The sequence below is a fragment of the Chroicocephalus ridibundus genome, chromosome 9 (assembly GCF_963924245.1).
Source record: "Chroicocephalus ridibundus chromosome 9, bChrRid1.1, whole genome shotgun sequence".
Classification (NCBI taxonomy): Eukaryota; Metazoa; Chordata; class Aves; order Charadriiformes; family Laridae; genus Chroicocephalus; species Chroicocephalus ridibundus.
This window is the reverse complement of record NC_086292.1, coordinates 6,235,249-6,245,759: the sequence shown is the minus strand read 5'-3', so window position 1 is coordinate 6,245,759 and position 10,511 is coordinate 6,235,249.

Sequence of the window (10,511 nt, the reverse complement as noted above, 5' to 3'; positions counted from 1 at the left end):
CAGACAGAGACTGAAGAAGATTCGTGCCTCCAATAACAACTGCCCTCGTGTTGTAGTCCCAGCACTTCAGCTGGAAATTGCTCTCACGGAAAAAGGACAATAACAGCGAGGCTGCAAGGACATGTCCTTATTTAAGTTAAATAAGTCCTGTTGGGTTCTTGGGAAGGTCAGGAAAAGGGGCTAGGATGCAAAGAAGGTTTATCTTCTGACTTTGGGTACTGTAGTGTACGACTGCAGCCAGGGCTTCAAAATCAATGGTTCAAATTACTCCCACGCTCTTTGCAAACTGGTGGGCTTTGGAGGTACGTGCTTGCACTTCCTACGCAAGATTTTCACCGCATCCCTGCTTGGTGCTCTCTAACGCGCTCCCAGGCAGAGAAACTGAGGCCTGGATGGGTAACGGTGACCGGGCTCCACTGCTGTCCCAGGGGGATGCTCCATCCAGGCTTCAGCAGGCTACACAGCAATGGGTACTCCCAGTACCTCCAGCAGGTGCCAGGCACTCACCAGGTCTCTCTTCTCATGTCTCCTTGAACCACCTCCAGCAGCAGAGTGGGGTGAGAGGAGACGGATCCTGCCGTGCACAAGTGCAGGCTCTCCTCCTCCCTTATCTGGCGTTGAGCAGCTCATTATTGCACTTTTCCCGCTGTAAGCTTGTTGGCACCTCCAATGTTGCCATGTGCTGCAGTGGAAAAGCTCTACAGCCTCGGGGCATGAGTCTCACTTTCTCAGACATGTCTCACCTTCAGTGAAATGGTCCCAGCAGCTCTTCCCTCTCCCGCCTCCCAAGTTCACAGCACATTAAATGCCGCAGTTGTCATAAGTAACCTCCAGCTTTACTGTGTAAGTGCAGCTCCCACATGGTGGGGAAATCCTTCCAGGATTCCCCAAAAGCACCAGCTCTCGTCTGACCTAACTGCTGCAGCAGCCAAAGGCTGACACAACCTTAAATCTCACCAGTGCAGAACCAGGACCCGGAAAATCTGTGGCTTTCTAATAAGCCCCAGGAGAAAAATGGGGTGAGAATAGGAACAGAGGAAGGAGGCAGGGACATGCTCCATGCTTCCAGCCTCCAAGTTGTGGTTTCAGGGACTTCTCGGAGTGACTTGTTTGATTTAAAAGCTGCTGTGCTCCAACACAGGCCAGGGCTGGTTCATGACCACCAGAAGACCAAGGCTTTGGGGACAGGACGTGTTAGGGAACCAAACGCTCATCCACGCTGCAGAGAGAACAGAGGGAAGGGAAGGAGGAGAGTGGCAGTAATTCAGGCTTAATTAGCCTCATCAAATATTCATCTGGTAATTTCTCTGGATTTACAGAGAATGTTAACAACATCAATACTATTCATCGACTCTTTGAAGATCCCACAGCGTAAAGCCAACCCACTCCAAAAAGAGAGAACAGGCTGGGAAGGAAGGGCATGGTTCTAAGCAGGCAGTGAAATGCCGTGGGGATGGGAGGCCCTGGGCACTGGGATGTGCTCCAGGCGGGCCTTTGGAGATGCCGAGCTTGCCCTGGACCCTCCAGCTGACAAGATCCCCCCTCCCCTACATCCCAACTGCAGCTGGGACACGGGGATGTGGAGCTGGGAGGGTGCAGGACCAGCCAGCAGCTGGGGAGCACAGTGTCACCCAGCAGCTGGGGAGCACAGTGTCACCCAGCATAATGAACCCTGCATGGCAATAGTCACAAGCTGCCGTGGCAGAAACCAATGCAGAATATCCTGTGCTGGAACAAGAGGGGGATTTCAGTGGGTCAGTGATGGCACCACAACAGTCAGCTTGGGTAGGTCGCCGGAGCGCTTGCCAGTCCTGGCCAGAGCTGGGCTTGGAGGTAGGTGGCAGCTGAGAAATTTTCTGGGCTTGTTGCTCGGCTCCAGAGGTAACACAACCAGTGCTGGTGAGCAGCTAGGAAACGTCTCAGCCTGAGGTCTACCAGCAGCAGAGCCTCGCCATCCTCCTGGCCCAAGACCAAAGTTGGAGAAGGGAAAAAGGAATAACAGCCAACTACTCCATGCAAACAGGTCCATAAGTCTGAGCTCTCGCCGGCAGCACGAGCTATGCCCTTCGTGTCTGACAGAAAGCAATCAAGCCAAGGCCAACTTAGAGGGAACCTTTGCCATTGCTTTGCAATAGAAAGATTTCCATAAACTGCTGGGGTTTTTTTGTTTGTTTTTTTTTTTAATGAGACATTTTCCCTCAATTTGTCTTTCACAAAAGGTCATTTTTAAAGACAGCAGCCCACTGGCACCCATCATTCAGAGGCTCTGACAAGCCAAAGGAACTGTCAGACCACATTTTGCCTCCCAGCTACATTCAAGGTTTTGCATTCAACGTTTTTTATTTTCTTAATGGAGTTTTCCCTTCAAGGCCAGCACACTATCAGAAACCAGAGAGCACCAGCACCAGGCAGAACTTCGCGCAGGAGAAGTCTTACAATTCAATTCACTGCCAGGGCGATGCTGCAGTAGGTGGCCACAGTAGGAAATCTCAAAGCGAACACTATCCAGGACACAGAACAGTCCCAAATTTATGAGCATCCAGATAATGGCGAGATTTGCAGGGATCACAGGGAGCTGGATAGGAAAAAGACTCACTGTGTCCTGGGTGAGCCGACAGAGGAGAGCATCGGGAAACGGCAGGGCTCCTGAAGCGTGAACGAGACCGGGCTCCTGAAAAGGGCAAGTCTCTGCGTCACCTGCAGAGCAGGAGGGAGAGTCCGGTCGCTTGGGTGCGGGGTCCTCCTCCAGCCCTCAGCGCGGTGAAGAAACCTCACTCCAGGAACAACTTCTGCTCCTGCCCTCTGGCCTGGCTGGTGCCTTCTGGAGCATGGAACCCGAGCAGGGACCACAGCTGACGCAACCCAGACCAAACCGCGCGCAAGCCAGCATCGTAGGGGGGCAGCTCCAAGAAGAGTTTGTATCGGCACACATCAATAAGAATAACAATTTACACTTCTTTTCATTGAGGGGGCTGGGAGGTGGGCATAAGCCATGCCTGGGCTCCGCAACTAACGCCAGCCCAGATCCCTGAGTCCATCGAGGATCCGAGGGGTGGCCCAGGGCCAGCCATCAGCCAGGGACCAGAGACTGGGTAGGAGCGAGAAGGGACTTCCAGGGCAGGAGGGGAGCAGAGAAGGCTCGTTGTGGAGTATAGCACCCGTTGTTCATAACTGTGCTATAGTTACATGATTAAAAAGTCCTTCGTTGAGGTAAGTTGGTAGCTAAGGCCCCAGAATATGCTGCTGCAGCAGCAGCATGACAAGCCTGACCTCGAAGATGTAGGCACAGATGATGCAAAAGACCCCAGGGCTACCCAAGTGGACTTGAGAGGAGAAAGAAACCCTTCTTGAGCAGCACATCGCTCCGGGCAAAGAGCTGAGGAACGTGACAGCTCATTGTCCCCACTGCCTGCACCCCAAGGTACCCGGGGAGCCCAGCGCCAGGGGCGCAAGGGGAAACACCGGGTTTTACTGGCACAGCAGCTCGTAACTGCAGCGCTGCTGCTGGCGTTTGTTAAGTATTGATTGCAGAATCAACAGGCTGTCAGTGTTAGTATCATTTTAACTGGGCTAATAATAACAACTGTTCATTGCAATTTTTGGTTACGTTGTTAAAAGTTTTAATTAGACTAACGACAAATTCTGGGTTTGGCGTAAGGAGGTGTGTTTGGCTTTTGGTGGGTAACACCACAGAACCACAGAATCACAGAATGGCAGGGGTTGGAAGGGACCTCTGGAGATCATCTAGTCCAACCCCCGGCCAGAGCAGGGTCACCCAGAGCAGGTGGCACAGGAACGCCTCCAGGCGGGTTTGGAATGTCTCCAGAGACGGAGACTCCACCACCTCTCTGGGCAGCCTGGGCCAGGGCTCTGCCACCCTCAGGGGCAAGAAGTTCCTCCTCGTGTTGAGATGGAACTTCCTATGGTCAAGTTTGTGCCCGTTACCTCTTGTCCTGTCGCTGGGCACCACTGAAAAGAGCCTGGCCCCATCCTCCTGACACCCACCCTTTCAGTATTTATAAGTGTTGATAAGGTCCCCCCTCAGCCGTCTTTTTTCCAGACTGAAGGGACCCAAATCCTTCAGCCTTTCTAGCTCAGCTAACACATCCCGGTCCTGCCCTGCCTCCCAGGGCAAATGGGATGCAGGGAGCTGCCACCCCCACGATGGCTCAACACCACCCCCTTCACAGAGACCCTTCCTGGGGCAAATTATACCAAATGCCTTGCAGTTCCACCCCCTGCAAAGCAACGTTTTTGGGTCAGGGCACAGACTAACTCACCACCTCCACCTTGCACAGCTGCCCACCGCAGACCTTGTGACCTCTGGAAGCCCCTTCAGCAGCCGGTCCCCGCTGTGCATCAAAGGCCTCGGTACATGAAGGCACAGCGGAAAAGCACAGAGCTTCCACCGCAGTCTGTGGCTGACACGGCCGCAGAGGCAGGTTAAGGGGACAGCTGTGCCTGGCTCACATAAGACCTGCTCCAGGTAACCAAGCCACATCCCCAGGAGCAGCCCAGGTCAGAGGCAGCGGAGGGAGGTTTTCAACCTCTACGAAGGACAGGTCTACCCCCAGGAAAGCACATCTATACCCATGCAGACGGCAGCGTGTTACCAATTCATATAAACTTCTGAGAGAACTACACCACACTGAGCCCCGGGAGCAGCAGGGAGCCCTTTGCTCCTCTGCATGGGGCTCAGCAGGATCCCTTTTCGAGGTGGAGGACACCCTGCTGGGGCTTCCCACCTGCAGACATCACAGATCTGACCACAGCAGGGCTGGAAGGATGCTGCGGGGCTGAGAAAGGGTTGAGTTCACGCTTTCTGCCAGCAAGCAAGAGCTCAGCCCCACACCGACCCCGAGCAGTGTCCATCCCTGTTTGCTCCATCCCCCATACCTTCCCCCAGGATGCTCCTGGGGGCAGATGTCACCGTCCTGAAGGCTGGCATGGGCCTGACAGCCCCCCAGATTTTGCCCCACAGTGTAATCCCCAAACCCCTTTGCATGGGGCCCCTTAACCCTGGCAAAGCCCCTCTGCGTGCCCACGCCAGCTGCACCTTCCGAGTCCGGAGGCTTTTCCCACCATGACAACCATGCGGAGAGGTACAGAGGAGGTCGGCCACCTGGCAGAGAGCTGAGTGGCCCCAGGACCCTCATCTCGAGCAGGGGCACGTTGCCCAGCTCCCCCCCAGCACCCCAAACAAGGCAGGCATTTCTCTAGCTCCTTTGCATGCCCCCCCCCGCCCCCGCTCACCCCTTCTCCCAGCCCCCATCCCAGTGCCTGGCAGCCTCCCACTCCCCCCAGGGGGCAAGAAACAGCCTGTGCTTACAGCCCACCCAGGGTAACGGTTCACCACAACAGGCTCACTTTTAATTTGCTTACCCGAGCAATAAAGCAGAAATGAGGGATGGCAGTTAATTAAAAGTATCGATTCATGTGGCATTCAAAACTATCCTGAGCGAGCCAGGAGGGAAAGAGGGATAAGGAGCCTGGAAGAAGAAGAAGGGGGGATAGCAGGGCTGCAATGCTCCAGCCCGGTGCACCCTTGCTCCCTGTGATTTCTTGCCACGGGGAAGACTCTTCTGCCTTAACAATCCTGCTCCTACAACGCACTATCCCCGAGACAGAGGGTCTTTACCAGAGAAGTCTCCAAGATCCCCAAGGTTTACATCAGCTCCATGTAAACCCTCACTGAAGCTCTGCGTGCCCTGTGTATTTTTGAGACTAGCCGATGGTAGGCAGGCAAAACCCCTGAAATGGCGGGGGTGGAAGCACATTTGGGATGTGTTTCTACAGCAATGGCACAGCTCACTCAAAGGTTACGGCTTGCGGTCCCCTCTGACCTTCACATCTGCGAAGCCGTATGCAAACACACAGAATATGTCGTCTTTGTGAGTCGGAGGGAGCCTGGGGCCAGCAAATTCACCCGACTTCCAGTCCAGGTGGTCCACAGCTCACCCACTCTGCATGCTGTTCAATCCTACCTGCTACAAGAAGATGGTTTTTAGCACCAAAGCGGGTGCCTACAGCTTGCATGAGAACGGGAGCAGGGGAGATGGAGGCCATCACCAGGGACTCGGATCTCTGCTGTAGCTGGGTTTCTCTCAACACAAACACCCAATTCGTTAGATGAGGAAGGTGCTCACAGCAAGATGGGAGCTGAGACCGCCTGTGCCTGGCCAGTGTGGGTCCGCCTAGAGAGGAAGGTGGCTGCTGAATCCTCGCTTCTCAACAAGAGCAAAAACTTGGTGTCACAAGAGACAAGCCAAGTGAAGAGCATCTACACAGTGCTCTGCCAGCGACAGAGCTATGAATAGACTCAGAAGCACCCACAGCCACCCCTGAGGTGAGAAAATGCCGCTCTCTTACTCTGCATTACCCGTGTCACCGTCTCCCCACCCCGCTGTCTTGTGTAGCTACTGACAGCCGTCCTCATGGGATCGGAAAAGAGACAGAAACTGGGACTGAAAGCTTGCTCCCCATCCCTCTGCTCACACACACCAAGCAGACGCCACCATGGCCTAGATTACAAGGGGAGCAAGGTGCCCAAGTGCACCAACGCCATCTGAGGGCTCAGAAGGAAGGATGATCCCGCAGGCAAGGACTTCTGCTCTGGATGTGCTCCAAAAGCTTCTTAGGGAAGTGCCAGAGTACCTTCAAAAATTCTTACCTTCAAAACCACCCTGGCAGCCCTCCTGGGCAAGATTTGCTTCCGCATCATGGCCATGGGCCCTGGGAGGATCTTCACCCTCTGCCCGGTGTGTTATCATGGCTTCCTCTGAGCACCAGGGAAAGCCGTAGGGGACTGCAGGCTCCTTCTTCTCCGCTCCCTCCAGCCTATCTTGTTTTCCGTAGACAGTAACCTGCTCTATCCAAGCTATCGCAGACCATCCCACCTAGCGAAGTGCCCACGCAACTCTTCCAAGAGCACAGCCAGATGCAGGAGGACCAGCATCTCCCCCGCCCTGGCATCCCGCACCGCCCGCGGGGATCACGATGCTGGAGGAGATCAAAGGTCCCGCTCCAACCACAGGTAATCCAGCTGGGCAGGCAGGCAGAGGGATTCACTCTCTGCCACAGACTTTATCTGGCTCCAAGAAGGATAAGCCTAAATCCTCTGCTGTATTTCCCATCCCAACCCTCCACCCTCTAGTCTAGAAGATGTAATGTAACATGTGTCCGAGACCAAAAGGCAACGCTTAGGAACAGGTCCGGGAAGAGCGTGACACTTAGGGCAGGGAGGGGACAAGGGTGACTGGAGTCTCAGAGGAAGGAGAGGGAAGAAGGAGACCTGCAGTCCACAAACACAGAATCATAGAATGATTTAGCTTGGAAAGGATGTTTAAGAGCACTGAGTTCAACCATTAAACCAACACTGCCAAGTCCACCACTAAAGCACGTCCCTCAGCACCACGTCTACCCGTCTTTTAAATACCTCCAGGGATGGTGACTCAACAATTTGCCTGCGCAGCCTGTTCCAATACTTGACAACCCTTTCTGTGAAGAAATTTTTCCTAAGATCCAATCTAAACCTCCCCTGGCACAACTTAAGGCCATTTCCTCTCGTCCTATCACTTGTTACTTGAGAAAAGAGCCCAACACCCACATCGCTACAACCTCATTTCAGGTAGTTGTAGAGCAATAAGGTATCCTCGCAGCCCTCCCGAGTTGCCTGCCCCTTCTTCCAAAGGTCATCAACTGTCTTTGTTTTTTTCCTGAGTTCCAGCCAAAGCTCTCTGTTCAACCGGGTTGGGTGGAAAGGGGTGTTGGAAAGGCATTCCAGGGTTTACCCTCCACCTGTCCAAGGGAGATGCCTGAGGTGGCTTGACCTCCTGCTTGCCCATTGCCCTGAGATGCTGTCACGGCAACACAAGCTCTGATTCAGGAAGGAATGGGTACTTCTGGTTGTTTTACCAGGGAGGAGGCAGCACCCTGGTATTTTGAAAAGACAAGGAGGAGGGGAGCAAGGAAGACAGCACAAGAGCTCAGAGAGTCTGACCTGGACTTGCACGATGTGCAAGTCTGCAGCCTCCTGCCACCTGCAAGAGGGGTGCAATGGTTAGCACTTCAGCTCTGCTCCTCACGGCTGGGAAACGTCCTCATGGGGATGGTGACACTGTCCCCACATCACACCAAGACCCCACAGGAAAACAGGGGTGATAGAGGGCTTGAGCTCCACAGGACAAAACTGGGACTGAGCACCCACCAGTCTGTATGATGTGCTGGGTGCTCAGCACCAACCTTCCCCTCCGAAGGGCAGATCACATCTCAGTAAGTCAAGACTCACTGAAACACCTCAGGAAGGTCCTCAGATACTCATCAGGGGCTGCAAAGAAAACACACGTTGCCTAGCACCACCAAACCCCCTTTCACAGTGGCTCCTACGCTGGTGGGTGGTAGCTGTCCTCCTCTCCAGCCATTTCCCAGGAGCAGCCCCAGGACACAGCACATCCAGCATCGCCCATGGACCACGAGAACAAGCTGAGCGTAGAGCCTTCTCTTTGAAACCCCACTCGTACCTACAGGAGAAGCAGGCAATGCTTTGATTTCAGAGCTATTGAATCCAAATGATCGTGAGCAAGCCATCCGCCCCCCAGGGAACAGCTGCATGGCAGTCTGGTGACCTTCTACACCACCTCCACATCCCAGCCCCTGGAGAACGGGTGGAAATCTTGCTTGTGGCAGCCCTCTGCGTGCAGTGCCTCACGCCAGAGAAGGCAGCACCAGCAGCAGGCAGGCAGTCCTGGTTCCCTTGGGTGCAGAGGAGGCAGAAGCTGGGGGAGGCAAAGCCGTCTGGGGAGCACTCAGAGGGGCCGGTTCTGGAGAGCTCGGAGCTGCCTCCAAACTTTCCTGATTTTTGAGAGATTTCAGTCCAGCTGAGCCTACGATGCAGTCAGAAAGGCAGAGAAAGACTGGAGTTTGCCCGCTGCTTTGCACCTCTGAGGTCTTGGCTGGACAGCCGGCCCCCACCTCATAGTGCAGAGCTGACTATTGCAGCGGCACAGCGCTATGGAGAAGACCATCACCAGGTTCAGCAGCACCAAGAGGTGCCCCTGCCACACCACATGCCAGCACAACAGTCATCGGGGATCCCAGTGGGCCAACCATCCCCACAAACTGCGTTTCACACTGCACGTACCACAACACACCTTCTCACCGGGGTGAGCCTGATGTGCTGCGAGACTCGGAGGCTTCGGGCTTCATGCCAGACCCTGGGCTCAAAGCCAGGCCCACTCTGCAATCCCAAAACCCAGTGGTCCAAACTCAGATGAACCTACCTTGCAGCCTCCTGACCTGACACCCGCTAACTTACCTCTGGAGGAGGGTCAAAGCCAGAAGGTCTTCTGTGCTGCAGCCTCCAGCCTTGTCCACAGTTGTTCTGGTGTCAGCTGGGATAGAGTTAATTTTCTTCCTAGTAGCTGCTGTGTTTTGGATTCAGTATGAGAATAATGTTGATAGCAACAACCAAAAGAGTATGTGTTACGCAATGTTTATGTTCAGTCAAGGACTTTTTCAGCTTCCCATAAAAGCTGAGAGGGAGCACGGACAGGAGAAGCTGGCCAAAGGAATACTCCATACCGTAGATGTCGTGCTGAGTATAGAAATGGGGGTTGACTGGGGGGCAGGAAACTGCAATCGCTGCTCGGGATGGACCAGGCAATCGATCATCGGGTGGTGAGCAATTGTATTGCATCACTTGTTTTGTATGTTCTTTTACCATTATTATTTTCTCTTCCATTACAGTGCTATTAAACAGTCTTTTTCTCAACCCCAAAGCTTTTTGTTTTCCTTTTTCCCCCTCTTCTCCCTGCCCTGCTGAGGCTGCGTGGTCCTAGTTGCTGTCTGGGGTTAAACCATGCCCACAGCCTAAGGAGAAGAGGTTATTTGGGAGCTTGCTCACAATCACCAAATGACTTCTTTGTGAACATCTGAAGAAAAACAAGAAGCTGGCAGCCAGGAGGCAGGAGTTATCACCCTCGTGTCCTGGCAAGCTCCATCCATTTCCCCCAGCTGCAAAATGGGTACTTACATTTCCCAGAGGCCCGGGAGAGAGCTTTTTCTGGGTATCATCCAGCGATGATTATTTCATTCCTAGAAGTGGTGCTCAGAGAGAAGGAGGGAAACCCAGTGCCACACAACGCATTTATGGTGGATTCACCCAAGAATCCCAGCCCTTTTCCCGCAGCTCTGGTAAGAGGCAGGCAAGGCTTTGAAGGTAAACCCTTTGGTAGCAGCAGATTTGCAGAAAACATCTGCCAGAGAAGCCGGGGGGCTGCCGTGGTTGGATGGCCCTGGAAGGGGTGGCTGCCTGGTGAGGAGCTCACATTTCCCCCCGGTCTGACCTCTGTGGAGGTCAACATATTTGCTCTGTATTTGATGCCTCCCACCCACAACACGCAGCTGAGAAAGCTTCTATTGTATAAGGAGTTGTTTTTTCAATGGGAAAGATCTAAAAGAAGGAAATGGTAATATACAGAGAGAGCAGTTTAACGTCTCCTGGTGCGTGGCCA